General features: G+C 37.2%; 1 protein-coding gene across 1 annotated transcript in view; it reads left to right on the top strand.

The window, feature by feature from the left end:
* The window catches only part of GPC5 (glypican 5), a 778,126-nt gene that overhangs the window by 194,745 nt on the left and 559,902 nt on the right, over positions 1-23,479 (top strand). The gene's annotated exons all lie outside the window — the stretch shown is intronic.

The following is a 23,479-nucleotide window of genomic DNA, read 5'->3' as shown; positions in this document are numbered from 1 at the left end:
TTATTTACATATTATTTATGGTTAAGCTTGTAACTGTCAAACATGCAGAATGGAGACCTATACTGGGTTCCATAAATTATTGGATTAACTGTGGTTTAAATCCATCAATTGAACAAATAGGTTAATAAAAATGCCTCCCAGATTCACTTGTAAATATCCTACCTCTCTGACAATACCATAAAACCCCAATGCAATTACTGATGTTGTGGAGCAGTCACACAGCTGCAAATCTATGTTTATAATCAATCTACACTAATTCAGGCTTGAGTCACTGAAGTTTTTTGGACAGAGTACAGCTGGACATGGCATCACATAAATTTATTTAAATTATGTTTATATGTATGATCTTTAATTATTCTTACAGAAACCTCCATAACTCTGCTGAATATCTTACCAGACACTATTTATTTTGAAGAAGTCTGGTACAAAACAAGCTGTTACAAATGGACTGAGCAGAACCAGAAAGCATGTATAAGGTCCAACACACCTGGTTGGCTGCCAGAATCCTAGGAGTAGGGTGGTAGGTACAATACAATGCCATGGCCTGATGAAATTCCAGGCCAGTAAAGCAACCCAGTGCCTGAGGATCTGATCAGTGGATCAGCTGTGGTGAAGCTTAGCTCCAGTCATTGGATGGAAACGTGCTGTGGACAAAGGCGCCATTCAAGTTGGAGCAGAACACAGGTTGAATAGGAAAATTACAGAGTGGGAGTTAGAGCAAAGACATAACTGGAGACTATTGTCCTGTTGTAGCAGGCAGGAAAAATAGCACATATCTAGATTTTTCGCTACTGCTCAGGTAGAGTTACAAAAGATGCCATAAGACAAAGTATTAATAGGACAGATGGACCAACTGTATGGAATGGGGAAAGAAGAGGAAAGGAAATTAATTTGAAAAAGTTCCAGAAAGTTAACCTTTGTGTTGAAGACCATTGCATAGTGGCAACAACTTTTTAAATCAGTTTAGCTCTATAAATATTGCATTAATTTGGTACATTAACTCTTTTATATTAGCCAGGTCAGTGAAAGCAGGATTGTGCATTAACTTGAAAAATGAGGGAGTTTGTTTCCTTGCTGATTTCAGTTCTATTAATTTCTCTATTAGTTCGTATCTTTCAGAAGTAGCCTTCTGATAGTCATCTCAGCATTTTGGGTGCCTATGTTATCTATGCTTGATAGCATCCACTTTTGCCCTAGACCTTAATGAATCATTGAAGATGAACATTCAATCAGCTTTTAAAAACGTATATTGTCAGAAGTTTTTAAGAACATAAATAATTAGTGGTTCTGATTATTTTACCTAAATACAGCAAGATATATTGTATACAGTAATTTAAAATGCAATGGGTTAATATGCTGCTTCTGTGGATTTGCAGAGATGGGTTCTTTGAAAAGGCATAGAACATCTAATTCTTTCTGCAGGATGTTCAATTTTTGTGTGTCTGTTGTTTCTGGGTGGTTTCTCCTAAGCATAAAATTTTAAATTTTTTAAAAAAACATCACCTGTTTTTTCCTCGTATTATTTTTCACTTGTAACCTGAAAGGTACCACCATGTGAATATTAATTCTTGGAATACGCTACATGTGTGGTGAAAGTGGGAAATGGGGTGTTGAACACATGATGTGCAGCTGTCCCAGTGAAACTGGGGCCAAGTCCAGCCCTGAATACTATATTCTGTTTTAGCTGTTTGTTTTTTTTTTATTTGAAGCAGTCTTTGACAATATCAGGGAAAGGATGATAGGAGGGAAGAGGAAGGGATGCATTTCAGAAAATGAAAAATTAATTTAATGATCTGTGGCTCATTTCTGTTCATTTTCCTGCAGTACCCTCTAATGTTTCTTTTCTATCTGAAATAACATGCTAATGACTGTGCCGTAAGCTACAGTATGCAATTCTCAAGTGTGCAATCTCAGAAGAGTCCACGTTTTCCCCCTATCTCTATAATGTAATAAATTCCCAAGTGAATTGGGAGAAGGTACACAGAACCAGTCTGTGCTTTCAGTAACATTACCTCTAAGGTGCCTTTATTAGTAACATAGTGCAGTCATGCATTTTAAAGACTGGTTTACCATTGATCAGTATTTTTATTGTATGTTTTCTAGCAATTCTGTATATTTATATTGCACCTGTCATTCTGATATCCAAATACCAAACAATATTGAATACTGCTAGGTCAAAGTATAAGTAGCATTTTCATCTTTTCTTCTGTCACGAGAAACAGGGAATGGTTGCGTCTGCAGTTTGCTTAGTTGCACTTTTTAAAATAGCAGCATTGCTCTTAGGGATGAAAGCTGGCTTGAGGTTTGTTTAAGGATGTAGAGTTAGGCCGTTCTCAAAGAATATTTTGTGGGTAAAGATGTGATGTGGTAGGCCTTTCAGTGGCCACTGAGATTTCTAGGCCCTCCCTTTTGTCCAGGAAGAGAGCTCACTATTTTACTGAGAAAAGTTTCATTTTGCTGTGATATCCTCTAAAGCCTGGATCTTTTATAAAAGCATGGCAAGTAAATCTGTTCGGTGAGAATTTGGTGTCAGCATCCCAGTAAAGGAAAAAACAGTAGGTACTGTCAGTGAGATTCATGGAAATTTTGATATAGGAATGCGTGAAAACTGAGTAACTTTCTGTATTCTTTCAGCAAATTCACTATTTATAAGGTAATAACAATGAAAAAAAAACCCAAAACCCTGTGCAAAAAATAAGTTTGTTAAAAAACAATCAGACAATCCTTTAATAGTGTATATGTTAATACTAAGTCATCTTTTTTCCTTGTCCCAGCTGATGAACTCAGGTGACTAAAACTACAGGAACCTGCTATGCCTCTAGATGCATACCTTTTTATTACTGTCTGATGGAAGGTATAAACTGTCACTCCAAGTAGCAGGTTTTTCAGTCGATTGTTTTGCACTTAACTAAAGGTTTAAAACTGCATTATCTGAGTTTTGTCACACCAAATGTTTGGACAATATTACTCTTTTGTTGTTTTTATACCTCTTGAAGCAATATAGGAGGTAGGTAAAAGCTCCGTATAACTTGTCCTCATGTATTGTTTTCCCCCTTGCTGCTTGGCAAAGCTTGTTTTCTTTTGTTTCTCTCACTGTTATGCACCCTTCTGAATCAATATCGAAACTGTTCATTGTCCTATGGGTTCCTGAGTTACAATATTTTTGATGGTATGATATGTAATAGTATGATAATATGAAAGGAAGTGAATCTTGCATGGTGCTTATAATTAGAGTTTAATTTACATGTGAATCTCCCCAGAGAATTCAGTAGGGAAATACCTTTTATCCACACGTTACATCGAACCATGACACTCTCAGGATCGTTCCTAAAATTGCTGTTGATTAGCTGTGACTGTGGTTTACTTCTGAGTTGAAGGGCACTATCCATATGCAATAGGCGATTCTTAATGAAATGAAAATGTTTAATGTAAATCCATAGTTAATGCATCATGAGATTTGTCAGAATGTTATGTATTTCATAAAATAGTATTTGGGACCTGCCTTTGATGTAATTGAATGTGATTTCCTACTAACATCCGCATTGATATGTTTTGTAGTGAAAGTCTATTCCCACACATTCATTAATAATGAACATGCTCACAGCCATATCTGAATGGAAATGTAATGGTAATGGTGAATATTTCAGGAAGACTTAAAAATAATTGTATAGACACTTAGAATGAGGTTGTAGGGTTTAATTTGAAAGGAATGTATGGGAAAAAGTTAATCATGATCAGTTGGGCTAAGTGGTAACTAATACCCTGAGAAAGAGCATACTGTTTGGTAGGACTCCACTGCAGACTGTAGGCTGATTAAATGTTACAGTCTTCTTTTGAGTGAGCTGAACCAAACTCTGTTGACTGTATTGACTAGAAACTTATTCAGCTGAGTAAAAAATATAGGTACCACATACCAGTTGAGATGCCAAGGGTATCTGAAATATTGCACAGGGCTGGAAGGTACAGAATCATACAAATGTTGGGTGGAAAGGACCTTTAGGGATTGCCTAGTTCAAGTCCTCTGCTCTTGGTGACACAAACCTATGAAAGACCTAGGCCTTTTTGGACTGGTAGCTGGAGGCCACACACGATACCATCAAATGGCACTAGATGCATCTATTCAACCTTCTGAATCTAACCCTAGCTTTTAATTTACTGTAATGGGGGTGTAGATACCTACCTCCTGGGCAGACACCAGCACTTGTGTGTCTGCAGTCTGGAACTGAATCCCTTCCCCGCTGTTTGAAGTTGGCAGTGTTGGAAGTAGAAGAGGGAATTAGGATTGTAGACAGGCTACAGCTGTGGGAGGAGAATGGGAAAAACAAAAACTCTAAGTGAATTTTGAGGAATCTTAATATGCCTTGTGTTGAGAGCAATGTTCTAAGCAAAATGATAAAAAAGTTATTTGTGACTGTTTATGGTTTCACAGGCACATAAAAAGATAAATTGATGACTGAATATTCTGCAGTAGCAAAACACTAATCAAGATAACCTACTAGTCTTTATTATTTTCTATTATATTGCTTTTTTATTTTTCTTTTCAGCTATCCATCCTCTCTCTTAGAATAAAATATATTGTTTGAATATTAAGTGATACCTATGTTCATGTCTTCAAAGTTGCTTGCAAAATAAATGTACTAAATCATTTTTGCCTCAAAGGTTGTCAAATTAGAAACTACGTTAAAAAAAATTCATTGGACAAAGACAAGTGTTAGACATGTACTGCTATTATTACTTTAAATATTTCCCAGTTCAGATTCTGTTAAAATGGAGATCTCTGTGAAAATTACTTTGTATTTAGGTTATTTACCTTTCTGGTTTTGAAGTACCTGTCAGTTTTATGCTAACATTTTTAGAATCTCTTTCCTGATCTTATTAGCATGTGGAATAATTTTCCTACTTTTTCAATTGTCCACTCCAAAATGTATATGAGTTTTTCTGTTGATTATATAGTTCCTTACAAAAACACTCAAGAACTGCAATATTTTGTGCTTGTGAAGAACTTAATTAGAAATTTTTTGATGGTTTCCAACAGTTTTGTTGTGGTGGTGTACATGGTGTATTTACATTTGTAGCACAGCAGAAAATTTAACATTTTGCTTTTTACTGAAGCAACAGCTAAGATTTTAATTAGAAATTTGTATCATGTTTGCCAAAATCTTAAATATATAGCAGCTAGAATATTTTCTCTACTTATAATATTGTGTGTACTAAAACTGATCAGGACCCAAGATGCAATTAGACAAATTCTAGAAGATAAATCCTTTGAGTTATAATAAATATTTAGAGTCAGCTTTGGGCTTATAGGTCCCCTGAGCTGAAAGCAGATAGAAATGTTAAGGGCAAACTTATCATATATGTGCCCCCTGTTCTTGTTCTTACCTAGTCATCTGTTTAAGGCTACTGTTGCACGCAGAATACTGGGCTACACCTTTAACCAAGTAGCTGTTCTTATACTCATATTATTTTAGGAATTTTTTTTTTTTTTTAGATCAGTTTTCCATTTTTCTTACATATTAGATATTTCTTGATAGTCTTAGCCCTGGTTCTGAAAAGTTTCATATTTATTTCTGAATTTGTAGATGCACGTTACTGTGTTGTACAGTTTAGTGGGGTACTACTCCTTCCTTGGAGAAGGTGTCATAAAATACTAATACATGTTTTACCAGTTTTTCTCGTATTTAGAAAAGCATCCTCTTACTTGATTGCTGTAGCAAGGAGAATTCTATACCAAATGATTTTTAATAATATGTTAAAATTTCTGAAGATAATAAATTCATAAAGTTCATCAATTACTACCTCTGTATCTTTGAAAGATCTCGATTTCTTCTTCTCCTTCAGAAACCAGCCGACTCTGTAGAGGGTGTATGCCCAAGTTTTGTATGAGTCTGTGCAGGCATTAAGCATGTTGTTGGTGTTTATAATTTTTATTTTTATCACAGAAAAGCAGGAACACCCCTCCATCACAAGGTGACCCAGGGAAATCCTCCCCCACTGACTGAGGGGGATGGGTATCCCCTTGCAGCCCATGGGGCTGAGGCTCTCCAGGGACAGCCTTGGGAGGGCTGGGGCAGGGGCTCCTCTCTCTGACTGGGTTACTGGGGCTCCCCTGCCTGGTCTTGCCCCTCTCTGCTCCTTCGTGTTTGTAGAATGACCCTTTAATTGTACAACCTAACATGAACTGTGCAACTTTTCTTGAGTTTTTGTGAGTTTACACCGCTGTGCTCTACAAATGTAATTTATAGGTTGTAGGAATTTTTGCTTTGTCTTCTTTTCATCTCTGGAAATAACAGGGGTGGGGGCGGGGGCTTTGTATACAGTTCTGTAATGCTTGCAGCACTTAGATTCAGTGCCCTTTTTAGCTTCAGAAATTTCAGCCCTATTTCTTCTGCCTCACAAGGAGAGTGCCCTAAATCAGCAGGCTGGAGATTTGCTAGATTACAGACGCTGCTCATCCTTGTGTTGGAACTGTGAAAAGAAAAAAAAGAAAGCCAGGTTTCTGAGGCCAGAAGGAGAAGAGAAAATAACCACAACTGTGTTACACGTATATTCATTTAGGAGTGGGGAGACCAAGACTGCGTTATTTTGGTTTATTTTTTGTTTGTTTATTTGCTTTAACAGATGATTGGTAGTGATGGAAACAGGCGTTCTGCTGTTTTTCTCTCTTGCTTATTCTTCTTCTGACCTCAGATGCATTAATATCACCCTGCATGGGGCATGCTTTGCATAACTGGGCAGTTTACGGGCTTTGATGTTCCTGTATTGACCTTCTGGCTCTTGGTGGAAGCAAAGCACTGCTGAGGTAGTTATGGTCAAACAGAGAAGCATGTCACTAGTTATCTTTGAGGTCAAATGCCAGATTACAGGTATATTATTGGAGTCTTAAAGAGGACCTCCCACATACCCACAAACCACCTCCCACACCAAAAAAAAAAAAAAAAACCAAACCCCAACCAAACCAAACCCTGAAAAGGAGCTAATGTTGTTAAGCAGCAGAATAAAAGAATCTCTTAGAAGTAAAAAGATATCCTTCAAAAAAGCACATTTTGTTGTTGTTGGGTTTTGTTTGGGTTTTGTTTGTTTGTTTGGGGGCTTTTTTCACAGATAAAGAAAGTGGTAAAGGGCATAAACTCAGGCAAGCCAAGTCAGGCTAAAGCCAGATGTTGAGGAACAATTTGTGAAAAAACAAACCAAAACAAACCAAAACAGGAGAGGTATTTGCTAGTGTAAAATTCTGTGCTGGATCCGACAACCCGAGAGAAGTGAGGCTGCTGCAGCTCCATGCTGCAGGTCTGACCTGTAGCAAGGTTAAGTGTGTATTCCCTGTACACACACGTGTACAGAGCACACATATACACTACATATATACATATATACACTGTGCACCACACGGACCACAGGCAGACACACAAAGCACTCACATGGACACAGGTAGCACCAATGGCCTCATCCTGCTTCTCCCTCTGCCTAAGCAGGGTGGAGGTCTATGAGTAAGAATACATATCTATATATATATGAATGTATGTACAAGGTGGATCCTCCACAGCAGCTGGGCTCAGACGCTCAGTGGGCGCAGCAGCTGCCCCCAGATGCCAGTCTCCCCTGCTGTTGGTACCGGGACGTATGAGCCCCCGAAGCTGCAGCCCCACTCCAGCAGCTGGTACAGGCCCCCTCACTCATACACACACACATGTGCACATACACGCACACAAATGCACACAGGGCTCAGCAGGACTCCCCTGATCCCAAATAGCCAGACAAAACAGGAGAGGTATTAATAAACCTTGTTTCAGTATCATCAGGAAATAGAAAGCCTCTGGAAAGAAGCTGGGGGAGGGTTGGAGGGCACAACAATGATCCATATGTGAAGCTGATTCCAAGGAAATTAGAGATAGAACAGAAAATCTGAATTCCTTTTGTGTCTTGGTGTTCACGATGGAAGAGCCAGGAGCAGAGTATCCACCCTGGTGCTCCAGCGAAACGCGGATATGGACATGTTGCATTGCTCCTAGTGCAGTGGTACCTGTTGCTCAAGGCTGTCCTGGTGTCAGATTAATGGAATGTGGCAAATGCAGCTTTACAAATGCCTCCAAGCTGGATCCAGGGCCACTTCCTCGAGGGGTGAAACCAAGTCTGTGCAAATACCTCTGTGCAAATAAAGGAAAACAAATGTCACAATGGAGTTACATCTTACACATAAACACAGAGCTTCCCAATCTTTTTGGAAACTGCTGACATTTGTCTACAAACTGTTGACATGTCTAGAGTTAGAAGTAGAAATTTATTTATCCTTCTATATATTTGTAGATCTAAGAATTTATTTATTTATATATCTACTTATGTCTTGAAGCCAGTGGAGAAATATTTTCCTCACTTCAACAAAATTTCTGTTTGTAGGCAAGATCAGTGTTTCTGTGATGTAAGTTTTACTATTTTGCAAACTATACATTTCAAAATAAATAAAATCTATTAGAGCTAACATCAAAGGTGTGATTAATCTCATGTAATTTTAGACCCATACAGTGTACATCTTTAGCCAGTAGTAATGGAGGTCCATTTAGAGTCAGCGGAGAAAAGTGGTATTACAGAACTTGATTCACCATATCTACTTTAGAGATGAGATTCACTTTACTAAATATAGGCATCCAGTGTGCCATTTCAGATGCCAGAGGTACCTTCCTTGGCGTCTAGGTGCTATTCAGGTGTTTAACCATTTCTGTGTCATGTTTGCCAGCCCCATGGAAATGTCTCAGATACCCTATGTCATCTGGAATGCCTTGATAGATACTTATGTTTAGGCAATTGAATTCCACTCTAGAGATCAATTCCAGGATAAAAAGCACCCTCTAAATCCCCTCACAATTAAGAAAGCCTAGACAACCACTTTACATGTAGATATCCAACTTGCAGACATCTAGATTTGATCAGATGAATCCTACCAATTTGTTTTTAAAAAAAACATTCTGCAACCATTCTAATAATTCCTGACTTTCTAACTATTGTGAATAAAACAAGGGTTGAATTAAATTCTGGTATACATGGGTACAGCTCTTCTGAATTTGAAGGATTTTTTTGGTAGATGCTGGCTTGTTTCCAAGTCTTGTTTTCTGTTTACTCAACTGGAGCATTCAAGAAAACAAACTTTCAGTGATATTGTACGTATGGAAGTCCAATAAGCAAGTATCCATTTTGTTACTGTGTGTGAATCACACCACTTTTATTTACTTTTTTTGTTTCGTGTATAAAGATAAGGTATGTTGAGTAACAGAAAGATATGGAGCTAATATTCAGAATGGTTAATGATATTATAAGGTGTATTCTGAAATCACCTTTGACATGTATTCAGTCTTTTACTGATATCAGCTTTACATTTCCAAAAGTTAATACAGAGAAGCTCAAGACTCCTAGATGGCAGAAGGAACACTATTAATAGTGGGTTTTTTTTCTTATGCTTTATATGTTAAATAATCTAAAAATGGAAGGGTGTTGTGTTTTAAATAGCCTCTTGTTATTGAAATCTCATCTTAAAATTAAAAACCTATACCGTAATAACATTAGGACACTTCAGGGCATTTTTAGTGAATTATTAAAGTGCTTTGGATGGTTGAAGACAGCTGTTTTGTTACTTTATGTCTCTGAACCTACCCAAGGCATATATAAATGGACTAGCAAAACATGCCTTGGGGCATCCTAAAAATTTGTAGATGGCATATTAAAATGTTGCTGGGGGAGCAAAATTATTATTGATAATCAATCCAGACATTGCTCAAAAATTGATGTTGTTTCTTCACAGTCCAACCTGTGTTGATTAGTGCTGATGGGGCAATATTAACTCTACAGGAAACAGATGGGACAGGGCACATGTATGATAAGAAACATTAACCTAGGCATACTTTCTTCTCTAGGTAATGTAATCTGCAGCACAAGAAATAACTGATATGATTTGCCCTTATATGAGCTCACTCTTTTGTCCAGGTTCCAAAAACTTTATGTGCTTTCTGTAATACATAATATAGCTCAGGTGACTACAGGTACAGAAAATGCATTATTTATTTTAGAGTTGATTATATTTTTACTTTGAGGGAATCAGGGGAAATAGTGCCTATGTGTATCATATGGTCTACATTTTGAACTCTACAAGAATATTTTTAGTTGTGAAAATAGTTATTAAATACAGTGCAATTGAAATCAGGAAGTAGGATGCAGAATTCTGATTAATTTCATCACTTTAAATCCACATTCTGCCTATAAAAATAGAAGAGGAGTTTGTGAACATGCTGATGGAAACAAGTCAGGATTGAAAATCAATATTCAAAAGACACTTTCAAAACTAAATATAAGTAAAAGAAATGCACAAAATGAGTAGCAGAAGAAAGTCAAGTTTTCATTTGCCTATTCTCAGTCAGTGACTGATTTTCAACAATTTTTGATACCTTCAGCTTCAGGTAAAGTCAATGCAAGTCTCATATGATTGCACTGCAGCACTGGAAACCAGACCTTGGAAGTCTGATCGTGAAATTCTCAAAATATGAGCTTTATCCATGATAATTTTAAAGCCAACTGGAGTTAAACCTCTAAGGGGATTTGAAGTCAGATGAATGCACAGCACAGAAAAAATAGCAGCAGCTGAGAAGAATCTGGAGTGACAAAATAAGAGCTAGAGATTTTAAAAGAAAGGGAGGAAAAGGAAAGTTACAAAGGTGACAAAAAGTCCAAAGAAACCACTGTATGTCATGCAATGAAACAAGGATGAGCTGAAAATTTTCGGAGTTAAACATATGAGACAGGAGAATAACACTGTGAAATAAACATAGAGGAGAAAAGGTAATCTATTAAACAGATCAAACATTAAATTACCTATGAGTCACATACTTTTTCCTATTTGGAAAAAATACTTCTCTACATTCACTGGAGAATAAATATGCCTATTTGCACAAATACATGCTTCCTCTGGCCTTACTTGTATCCCCAAGCATATACAGACATCTCAGCCTTGCTAATTCTGCTGAAAATATTTTTCATTGTTCAAGCTAGGTTGTCATTTCTATCCTCCTGCCAGCTGGCCCTCTGCTGATATATTGAAATAACCTGTCATCTGAATGACAGCTGGCAGTGAAAGGACTTCTGGTGATGGAGTTGATTACTAAGCTTCATTGACAGAAGTAAGTGTTTTTTGCTCAGTCTTTCTCCAGCCTTCCTTCCGGGCAGGAGAATAAAGATAAATATTCATTGACAGACTTTGAGTTTAATGAGACTACTCAGCCGTGTGGATTTTTTTTTCCCTTCTCCTCTCTCTTTTTTTAATTGGGATGATTTTTGGGCACAGCTTCTAAATGCTTTAGAGGAGATTTTCTTCTCTGATGCTGTTTTTATGCTATTATAATATATATATATATGCTATTATGTATGCTAGTGTAATATAGTCAAGGTTATCGCTTCTTTTTCAATGTGTTACTTGGATTTTTTTTCCCTGTTTCTGAAACACGGAAACAAAGCCTGAATTGATATTTTTTCATGCTTTGAGACAAAAATGAATGTTTAATTATACAAACTAAAATACAGGGTATATTCACAGCCTTTGAAGGCATGAAGTGTCAATGGAAGATAAAAGGAAATGATCCACTATGCCACTGAAAGATACTCCCAAAAACATGCAAGCAAAGAGCTTAGAAAGAAGAGTATGGCTGCAATTATTAGTGGAGCTTTGGAAATGTTAGATACTCTGTTTTCAATGACTTTAGCAGCTGATCTTGGATAAGTAAATCCACAGATACACAGATAATAATAATTTAAACTCGGCAAAGCTACGTGTTTCCTTGGCCAAATATCATACTGGCAACCATTACATCAAAAAACAATACTAGTGCATAATTTTGAGGATTTTCTTCATCTAAAGCGATGCCCAATACATTTCTTTTCAAAACCATTCCTCTTCCTCTCACAGTCTTCTCTTCCTTCAAAAAAAAAAAAAGAAAAATAATTCTTTCTTTTATCAATACTAGATTTTCCTAGAAACCTTTCTTAAAACTAAAGAGTCCAAGCAAATTCTTTGAAATGAGGAAAGTGGGAGATCACCCTACGCCCCTTATGTCAGGATGGTTTGCAGAGGGAGTCAGGCTATAGCAAGGAGCATGCTATAACACAGAGGATAAACAGTTCTTGATAAAGCTTAATGCCAAGGCACTCTTTGTGACATCATATAAACCGAAGTGAAATGTAGTCTAACTGTGTTCTTGTAGTCTGTTTTCTACAGCATGTACTTGCGATGACTGAAATTTTCTTAGGTATTTTTTTAAATGAAATTAAAAAGTTTGGACACATTTAATGAGGAGTTAAAGTTTTAGGTTCTTGGATGTTTTTCTGGGTATTCAATACAACATAATCATAAAAACAGCAGAAAAAGAGATGGCATTTTGTTACAGTGCTCCTGCTAATGGCATTTTCAGTGATTGAGAGGATGTCAGCAGGTTAGTAGCAACAACTAAACCTAAAGTACCCAAAGTGCTCTCAGAATAAACAGACTGACTTAGAAAACCAATGTTATTTCTTATAGTCTCTTTTATATACAGTTATGTCAGATGCTTGATTACTGGAAGGAGTATATATTTTATCTTGCCAGTGTGCCTTTAAAAGGGACATTTGAAACTGTAATTCAGGCCCAATTTTTAATTGACTAATATCAATCATGGAACTAAAGCACTTATATTTATGTTCTATAAATATTATCCCTATTAACAAAGACCATAATAAGGAATAATTCTGTTACACTGTGAGAGAGACAGAAGGCAAAATTTACTGTTATTTTGTGTAATTCATTATTGTACAAAAATTTAATACTATAAATATAAAAAAGTAAATTTGCTTTGTAAAATTATTTGGATGTTAATAAATTATATTAAAAAGTTATGAATTAAAAATCTGATTGACTAATAAATGTGGAAGAAACTAGAATCCAGAAGAATAGGTATAGGGTTATGTCAGAAAAGCCCTGGTCTTAATCTTAATGTAGCATTGATTCATTATACAGCCTTTTGCGAGTCATTTTGCCTTTCTCTGTTTTCCTAAATAAGAATAATAACACTTACAGGGGTATAATCAATATCAATTAAATAATGCTTGTAAAGTATTCTGGTAAAGTATTCTGATAAAGTATCATTACTGTTTTCATTATCTTGAGGATAATCAAAACTGGGTGACCAAAATTTTACAGAACATTGTCAACTGATATAGGAAAAGACAGGATAAAATTTGTCATTGGTTCCTTAACTTCATACCCTTGTCAGACTTTGCAAGCAGACTGGGGATAATGTGTGATATTTCTTATCTAGACATAGCAAGCTGAATAAAGAACAGATTGTCAGCCTAATTTATATCACAGTGGCCCCAGGGCAGACCGAATCTTTATGGTCAATTTATGAATGCCTGAAAGGTTTAACTAGGAATAAAATAATGCAAACTGGCAACCTTAACTGTATTGTAATATCCCAGTTTAAAAATTTTCTTGCTTGAATGAATGAGTTCAGCAATGGTAGCACAGAATTAACTGTATTCCTAAACTCTCAGAACATTCATCACTTTTGCAGTTAACAGTGAAGGAACATTCAATGCATTTATTCTAATAGTTCATTTCAATAAGTACTTATATTGAATGAACAATACATCTGTTTTGTCTCCAAACACCCTCAGGGAATATTAGAATCTATATCTGTGGCCCAACTTTAAATTAAACAAGCTTGTGCACACACATAGATACTACAGCAAATAACCTGAGTGGATTTACCTTTAAGATTCTCAAAGAAATAACTCACCATAAGAAAATAACTGTTTGAAAGATAATTTAATGATCAATGACATGTAATTCAAAGTAATTATTTGGCAGTAAAATAATTCAAAGTAATACAATTCAAGCAGGTCCTGCTTGATGAACCTGATCTCCTATGAAAAGGTGACCCGCTTAGTGGATGAGGGAAAGGCTGTGGATGTTGTCTACCCAGACTTTAGTAAAGCCTTTGATACAGTTTCCCACACCATTCTCCTGGATAAACTGGCTGCTCATGGCTTGGACGGGTGTACTCTTCTCTGGGTAAAAAACTGTCTGGATGGCCAGGCCCAAAGAGTTGGGGTGAATGGAGTTGCCAGCTGGTTACAAGTGGTGTTCCCCAGGGCTCAGTATTGGGGCCAGTTCTGTTTAATGTCTTTACCAGTGATCTGGAAGAGGGGATTGAGTTCACCCTCAGTAAGTTTGCAGATGACACCAAATTGGGTGGGAGTGTTGAGCTGCTTGAGCCTCCCTAGGAGGCTGTACAGAGGGATTTGGACAGACTGGACCGATGGGCTGAGGCCAACTGTATGAGGTTCAACAAGACCAAGTGTTGGGTCTTGCACTTGGGTCACAACAACCCCATGCAATGCTACAGGCTTGGGGAAGAGTGGCTGGAAAGCTGCCTGGCTGAAAAGGACCTGGGGGTGCTGGTAGACAGCTGGCTGAACATGAGGCAGCAGTGTGCCCAGGCGGCCAAGACGGCCAACAACATCCTGGCTTGTATCAGGAATAGTGTGGCCAGCAGGAGCAGGGAGGTGATTGTGCTTGGCACTGGTGAGGCTGCACCTGGAATACTGTGTTCAGTTCTGGGGCCCTTGCTACAACAAAGACATTGAGGTGCTGGAGCATGTCCATAGAAGGGCAGCAAAGCTGGTGAAGGGTCTGGAGAACAAGTCTTATGAGGAGCGGCTGAGGGAACTGGGGTTGTTCAGCCTGGAGAAGAGGAGGCTGAGAGGAGACCTCATCACTCTCTACAACTACATAAAAGGAGGTTGTAATGACGTGGGTGTCCATCTCTTCTGCCAAGTAACAAGAAATAAGACAAGAGGAAATGGCCTCAAGTTGCACCAGGAGAGATTTAGGTTGGCTATTAGGAAAAACTTCTTCACCAAAAGGGTTATCAAACATTGGAACAGCAGTGCTAGGTTAATGGTTGGACTTGATGATCTTAAAGATCTTTTCCAACTTAAACGATTCTATGATTCTATGATTTATCTTGCTTAACAGCTTGTTCCAGCAGAAAAAGCAATCATGTTTACAGTGTTTAAAATATCCATAGTTTCTCTTTTTATTAGTCCATGAGTTTACATAAAAAATGAAAAGCTGTTCCACTAGGCAGACATATCTTTTGTCTTTGTCAATACTCTATTAATTGTATTTACTTATTTATTGCGGTATGGTGTTTTATAAAGAAGCCATCTTCTTACAGGATATAAAAAGACATTAAGCTTTCTGAAGTTAATATTGTTAAGTTCCTGAAGTTAATATTGGAAAAAAGCCCATTAAATAGATTGCATTAGCCTCTAATCTTTCCTGGTGGGAGAGGAGTCTATGGACAAGGCTGTTGATGCCTAACTGGGGAATACATGCACATAGCAACTGGAAAATCACTGGAAATGTCTTTCTCTCCTTCAATATATTCTCACATTGGCCACATTGTGGAGCTACAGCTAAATGAGTCAGAAATTTTGAAGCACCCTGACAGGTTCACTGAAACAGCAGTATGTGAGGCAAAGCATTATCTAATGTGTAGTATGTGCAAACGCCTTTTAATTTTATTATGAAATACCTTTTTTCTTTAAAAATCATATGATAATATGAACATCTTCTACTATTTTTAAGACCGAGATAAAACATTCTCTGGAAAAATAAGATGCACCTTGGCTTTCCTCCTGACTCATGCAGCTATAGTTTGAGAATAAGGCACGTTACCATAAGCAAGCAATATTACAGTACCAGAAGAAATCTTCCTTATTATCATCAGCTTATGCTCAGAGAAAGAGAATTAACAATCTCTGCCTTAATTACTATAGTTACTGAAATTGCAGTTACTGTTCTTACTCAAACATTTGGTCATATTTTTAGAGAGGAATTAGGGAATTTTCCTAGATAATGTCTTAGGTGATTTTCCAGAATTGTTTGCTTTTTCTTGTTATTTTTACTGAATTTCAATCAATGTGCATTACTGATTTTCATAGAGTTTACTTGAGGTCTTTAAACATCTGTTTCAGTTTTCTATAAAAATCATTTCAACCTAAGAGGCGCTGGCTCAGTAGCCAGATTGTTGGCTGAAGTAGTAGCAGCTTGGAGAAACTCAGGTCTTTTAAGAAATGCCAGGTGTTTGTTTTCAGAAGGTTCTGCATTTTGATCTGGGGGCGAAAAAAACAATTTTGACTTATCGGACAGGTTTTCTGAAGTATTTGCCGTGAAAAGTCATTTCTTCCCAGGCTGACCACTTCAAAACAGCCTGTTCCCTAAGCAAGCCCATCTTGGCTTGAAGTGAATGGTTTTGTAAAGATCCCAAACTATACAGGTTATATATTTTCTGTTGAAATAAATAAATAGGCTTTTTTTCCCCCTCTCTCTCTTTGATAGGGCATAGCAGCTTCTTTTTGCTTTTTTCTATCCGTCTTTCAAGGGTCAGTCTAGTTAGTCTAGTCTACCCTTGACTGGTTTAGAGTGGACTTGGTAGTGTAGGTTAATGGTTGGACTGGATGATCTTAAAGGTCTTTTCCAACCTAAACGATTCTATGATTCTATGAAGTGAGCAAAGTGGTTAAAGTTTGTGAAAACAAAGAGGGGAGCTCTTGCTGCGCCAGCAGCTGTCTGGCTGTGACACAGGCAGTTGTAGAAAAGCTTGTGCTGCTTATTGAAACCATATAGCAGAAGGGGAGATTGAGGCATGGTTTTGGAGTGATCTCTCTGGCCACTTCTAACCCTTGCCTTGCACATGTGACTGTTAGTGGAGTTACTAAAGGATTCATGCATGAAACAACGCTTAGGACCAGAGTGAAGCTTGCCATGCAGAACTGACTTTTCCCTCTCTGTTGGATTCCTTCCTTAATCTGGCTACTTTGTAAATAGTGTAAAAAATGTGTATACATACATAGAACTGAAAGCATTCATTTTGATTTTGTTTGTGATTTGTCATTTCCTTTTCAAAATGATACACAATATTAGTATCATAAAGCTTGAGTCATGTTGTGTTGAATATAGCTTTTTCTATACAAAATAGAGCATATATAACACAAGCCTCATTTCTTAAGCATATTGAAGCCTCGGTCTTTAGGTTAATAAACTAAAAATTTAAAAATCGTCATCATTTAAAAATTATCATGACAAATCAATCCACAGTTACACAGAGATTCATTTAATTTTAGTGTAATGTTTCTGAGCAGTACATGGAGAATTTTAAATATACAGCACGGTCCATATGCAAGTATTGCATCTAATTCCCTTTGTGTCTGCAGGCTGAAAATATAGCTCCCTTTTTAAAGACTGGACTGTGGAACAGCTAAATATTTGCAGTTTGGGAGGCATTTACACTGCAGGACGCAGAATGCCATCTGTGTTTGCATGTTTATTCTTCAGTCCTGACAGGCTTTTAAATGTTTAATGTGAGAGGTATTTCTTCTGCCCTTAGGAAAAAAAAAAAAAATCACTTTCCCTTCTATGCCAGTTCCTTTAATAGCAACAGCCTCCTGAGTATTGGGAAGGACTTTTTATCTTAAAATACATATACAGGATTTGTAATCTTGACTTCTAGTTATCTCCAGAAAAAAGGGCTTTTTTTTTTTTTTTTATTGGTGGTGTTTCCATTTTTACTTAGATGCCTCTGTTGTGATTCCACTGACAACCCTGTCACTTTCTGCAGCTCCAGGAAGAGCCTTGTACCTTTGAAATTTTCATTACCTTGGCTGCCAAGATTTCTGCCACCGTAGTCTATTGATGCAACAGCAGTATCTGGTACTGCCAGACCACAGACTCCAGATCAGAGGGAGAGGAGCAATGTTATCAGCATTCTTCAGAGTGTGGAGTCCAGGACATGTTGGAGTTACTGGGGAACCTGGATGAATAGTCAGACTCCTGGCTGCAAAAAACTACTACAACTGTGTTCCTGTCAGGATTTCAGCCATCTGAGTCTATGTGAGCTGCAGACATGTCTGTGATTACACTAAGTGGTAGCATTAGATTAGATAGTTATTTGCTAAAAAGCATCAGATGCAGATTGCCCTCTGCATAATGCCATTAAACAAGAGTTGCTTCAGAGTACTTTGTCATCCAGAGGAAATACAACCGCTGTTTAGAGCAGGGCTATGTCCCTGCTTGAAAAGGAGAGCACGAGGTGTAGCTGAGGAAATGATGTGGGCAGTCATAGTGCTTGCATTTGTGTGTTCTAAGGAGTAATTGATAATTTCCTCGCATATGGCACGTACAGTGCAAACTGGGAGAAATTACTCCTATTAAGGACACTATGAGTAAGTTCATTTTTGTTCTTCTGTATTTTTACAAATTTTTAATTTTTAGTTTTAGAAGGTGCTCTCCAAAGATTGCCAGTCCAGAGTTTGTGTATATCCCTTTTCAAAATACAAGAAAAAGCAGGTACAATGTAAACGTGATCAAGCCAGCAGCTTTTTGCTTTCCTTCCAGCCAGATGGCACTCACCAGCAGTGAACTGACTTTAAAAATTTCCCACTGAATCCCTTCTTTCTCCCAGTAGAAATTCCACCCCAGTGCTGGCTTGAGAAGATGGGCTGTGCAGGCTTTTTGATTATGGAGTGTGTTAGATCCAGGAATAAAGGGATTGTTTCAAAGGGAAGGGGATGACATGTATGAAGCTGCCTGGGCAGCCACCTCTTTTACATATACAGGGAGTCTTTTACCCCCATTGCTTATCATAACAGTGCTGCTTAAAATGAGGACGAGAGCAGTCTGTCAAGTGAATTGCAAGACATTAGCGAATTTATAGATCAAAAATTATGTGCTTTAACCAAAATCCAGATAGTTTATGTCTAAATATTCTTCTAGGAGCTGACATTCGCCTCCCCTGCTGATAGTTGTCTTTTTTATTTATTCATGGTGATTGTTCATTTGGTATTTATAATCCAGAACCAAATGAGTTTAAATTATTGTTATATTCTATACCAGTCACTCAGTTCCACATCCAGATGAATTATGCTTCTATAAATGGTGAAATATCCAACACACAGAAACTGAATAAAAGTTTTCAGTTAGAACAGGCTGAGCTGATATCCATTCCAGTTGTCCTGCTTCCCTGTTGGCAATTCCCAGTGCAGTCTGACAGGAGAAGGTGAGTAAAGCAAAATAATATTTTGAAATTTTTCACTGGAGTTTCTGGGAAATTAGGACTCCTGGCCAAGCAGAACTTCTGGTCACATGAGCGATATATATATTTATATATTTTTATATGTAGATATGTATGTATTTACTTTGAATATGTGTATATGAAGTAAATAGTGTTCAGGAATGCACCTGGGCATTGGAAAATTATGATCTATCCTGTCGAGTTGTTAGAACTGGAAGAGTTTTGATTTGTGTCAACTGGCACTTTCCCAAACAATTCCCAGGTATAAGTTGGGAGTTAGAAGGTTCTCAGCACTGTTCCCAGTAAGCAATACGCTGCAGTCACCCTGTTTTGAAGGCTAAGAGATTTTACAGGCAAGGGCTGTTCCACACCTGTTTATCTTGGTGTCAGTGAATGCTCATAGCACACAAATGTCAATTAATATAATACAGATAGATCAGGTATACCAGGAAGTGAATTGAAGTATTCAGATTCTGTGTGTGTTGGATATTCACCATTTCAGAGTAATTATCTTTCCTTCAGTTGTGCATCTCCCAAACTCACATGGTCTTCACCAGAGAGTTTAGCATTTAGTTTTCTCATTTTTTCATTAAAGCAAATGATTACAGTATATCCTAAAATGAACACATCTAAATAGATGCATTCTGAATTAGATTCTAAACTGAGGTGTGGCAACACCATGTGGTAACAGCATCCATGGTGTCAGTATTAGAAAACACAAAATCTTTTTTTTTCTTCTTTTATTAGTGATACAGAGAATATAATTGCATGATAACAAACTGTTGTAGTATGTTTAGAATAACATTCCTTTTTGCTTTGGAAGATTTTATATTGTGCCCATCTTTTCAGCTTTTGAGCTACATTTGCAGCAGCAAAGTAACGGTCTACATCTGGATTTTGCTGAAAGATGCCATCATTGCTATCTTGGGGCATGTTCCTGGACTTCCTTTGGGAATGATCAGGCAGGGGAGTGAGAGGGTGGACAATGTGCCCTTTTGTCTTACCTTGTAAACATTTGCAGTTCAAATACTCAACTGCACTTGAGAACTCACCAGTGTTTGTGGCTTGCATAGTCAGTCGAAGGATACTTAGGCAGACATTTACCCATTAGCTGATTTGTCTTTCCAGCATTTCAGTAAGAGAAAGACAATATTACTGCCACTCTACAGATGGAAAATAGGAACATCAAGAACTGAAGACATTTTCCCAAAGTTCTGCTATACCTGCCAACATGCTTCTGGAATTTAAACAAGAGTTTAAAGAAACGTGTCTGGTGTGTCAGTTCTCTTCTTCAATTAAAAAATCCTCCAAATATCCATCCATCCAAATACTAAGTTCTAGTCAAGCTCTCCTCCTTCAGCCTCGACTGCACCTTTGTTTGCACACCTTGCAATACAGCTTTAGTGGGTGCAGTGCATCACAGGTGCTCAGTACAGACTCTATGCAATGGAAGTACACAGCTGAGCCTTAGATCTCTTGTTCTATTCCTTAATCAAATATTGAGTTTCAGCTCCAGTTTCCTGTTTGTTTTCTCCCTAAATTCTTTCTTTAGTGTTTTTAATGGACTAAACAAACTATTTGCAACTTCCCAGAAACTGCTGCAATGACCTCTATATTCATCTGAGGTTGCTTCAGCTTAGTGATACCCAGGTAGACTTTTGTTTCTTTTGATGCATTTTCATTCATAAAAGTTTCCTGCTTCCAAATAATGTTCCTTCTGGATAACCCATTCTCCTAATCTATCTTTTGGGAACAAAACTGTCAGCCCTTCTTCTGGCTGTCTAGTGGTCATTCCCATATCTAGGTTGTGGTCCTCAGCACAGAAGAAACACAGGTGTTACACTAACAGTCTGAAACAACCAGTCTATACCAAAATTCCTTAAATTCCTGCTGACCTGCTTCCAGTCTCTTGCTCACAGTCCAAATGATGTAGGCTGCCCATATTTTACATCGGTTCTGTGGTCCTCAAATCTTTGGGTGACTTTTATTTGGTCACAGTGGAACATCTGCTTCAGAGTTACCTTTTCATAACACACAAGGCAGCATGAATTTTCCAGGTTGCATTGAGGTATATCATCATCAAAAGGACTCCACACAAATATACTTTTCCATTTACATTGCAATGTAACTTAAACAAATGTTTAAAATGAAATTTATGTCTAAAGTTCAGATCTTCAAGATGTCTAAAGTGAAGGAAAGTGATTTCACTGGCTAGCAGGTGAACACCCAAGACAGACATACTCAGCCTCCTGCTGTCTCTGTGTTGGTGCCTGTTCCTGGCCTGATGGTACTGGCATCTTCCCAATCACTTCCTAACAGTAGGATAGCCAAAAATGTCTAACATCTTGTGCACTAATACTTGCTGAATTCAAATCAGGGGATTCAAAATCTACAGAAAAAACCTAGCGAGTATTTATCTTTGATTTTAGAAGTCACATTCGTCTAACATTAGATGTCTACCATGTAGAAATGACACAAGCAGACTAGTTCATATACAGGTGTCTCTGGAAAGATATAGGATTTTCTATACTTCATATATACTCAAAAATATAGTATGCCAGTTTCCTATAGTGCTGAAAGCTTTAACATTTTTATTTTTACATTATTGGAACAAGGCTTGGGACACTTTTGGCCTGTGCCATGCATAAGTGTCCCAGGTCATGGCTGGACATACTTCTGAAAATTTGGCGTTAGCAAGGGTGGAAAGGACTGTTCAGAAGAGTGAGTCTGCATATGGCCACTTGTGTCTTGGAGCTCAAGGTAGCCTCATCATGCAGATCTGACTGGTTCCTTGCTGGAGGAACTATCTTATTAGTAGGAAGAACTATCCTATTAGTGCTCCCCAGGCACACTTACTGTTCTTCTATGGATACAATTCTGCAGTACTGTTCAAGGTGCCTATTTTAGATGTCTACCTTAGGCTAAGTTAAATTGAACCTTAAAATATGCTACAAATATTAAAATACTTTGTTGATTTGAGGTCATATGTATCATCTTTAAAAATAAATATGAATGCAAACTATATGGTATACAATGTCCTTGCATTTATTAAGAAGGAAGTATTTAATACTTAAATTTAGCCTAAAATATATAAAATAAAAGTAGATTATGAACTTTTCTTTCATGGATTCAATAATGTTGCATGTGTTTTGGAAGGCAGTTGGTATAGTGGCTCTTTGTAGCCATGCTAATATTTCCTCAGAGTATTTTAGGTGCTCCCATTAACACTGATGCAGACAGATTTCAGAAGTAATATTCCTCTGAATGGTTTTAAGTGAATTGCAGACACTAGTATTTACATTTTTTTATAAATGTTATTCAATTTATATGACATCCAGCTTCAAGACCTTGTTAAGTCATATTTGTTAAAGACTGGAAAATAGCTGGTGCAAAAACTATACTTATGTCAGTAACCTCTTTAAAAATTTAAAATATAATTGAATGTTTATAGTAAAATTATCCCATATAATAATACAGTTGTGAGAAGTCTAACTCTAGAAATATCTGTCTTCCATTCAAATGTATAAATATTTTGATTTGGATACAGTATGCTGGTTATAGTTAATTTGTAGCAACCGTATGAATCTACGGGTATTTAGAAACTGAAATTATGAAACTGTTGCAGACTTTTTCAATTAATCACATCTTCTTTTTTTGTATCATATCTTTTCCTTTCCTCTTAGTTGTTTTGCTGCATCTTTTTTGTTTCACTAATAAATTAAATGTCAAACAAATCTGAATAGGGAATTTTCTAAGTGACTTTTCATAATTTACTGACTGAGGAATTTTCTGCCTAAAAAAAAGATTATTCTTGTAATGTGATTTAAAACATTGGATTTAAATATTACACAGCAACTTTAATAATTTGAATTTTAGAAAACACAGCTGCCTCTGTTTTTCTGATCGCAAAGACCGTTTGACCAACAGAAATGTCAGTTTGCAGTCTGAGTCTGCCCAGTGCAGTAACTTCAACCTTCAGTTTAGTATTGTTATGCAGGGCTTAAGATCATGTTGCACTTCTGTTTCTAAACAAAGGCTAACTCCTTTTTAAGTTCAGTGAGTTTCTTGGATTCTTTTGATTTTTTCACAGACGTTATTATGCGAACGGACACATCAGTGCTCTGTTCTCAGTATTGCTCCTTAGCAAGATTTTGTCTGAATTGTCCAACTAATCATTTTTGTATGGTTTTTAATGAACTGGCTAGCCAGTGCATTTGGAGGGCAGTTTTTCTTTTCTGAATGCACAGTTAATGAAACCAGTCACTTCACATTTGTACTATAGTAATTTTTTATACATGCATGCATCAGCTGAGTCTCTGTGTCTCTCTCAG

Source organism: Pelecanus crispus, chromosome 1 (assembly GCF_030463565.1).
Source record: "Pelecanus crispus isolate bPelCri1 chromosome 1, bPelCri1.pri, whole genome shotgun sequence".
NCBI lineage: Eukaryota > Metazoa > Chordata > Aves > Pelecaniformes > Pelecanidae > Pelecanus > Pelecanus crispus.
This window is presented reverse-complemented; position numbering and strand designations above follow the sequence as displayed.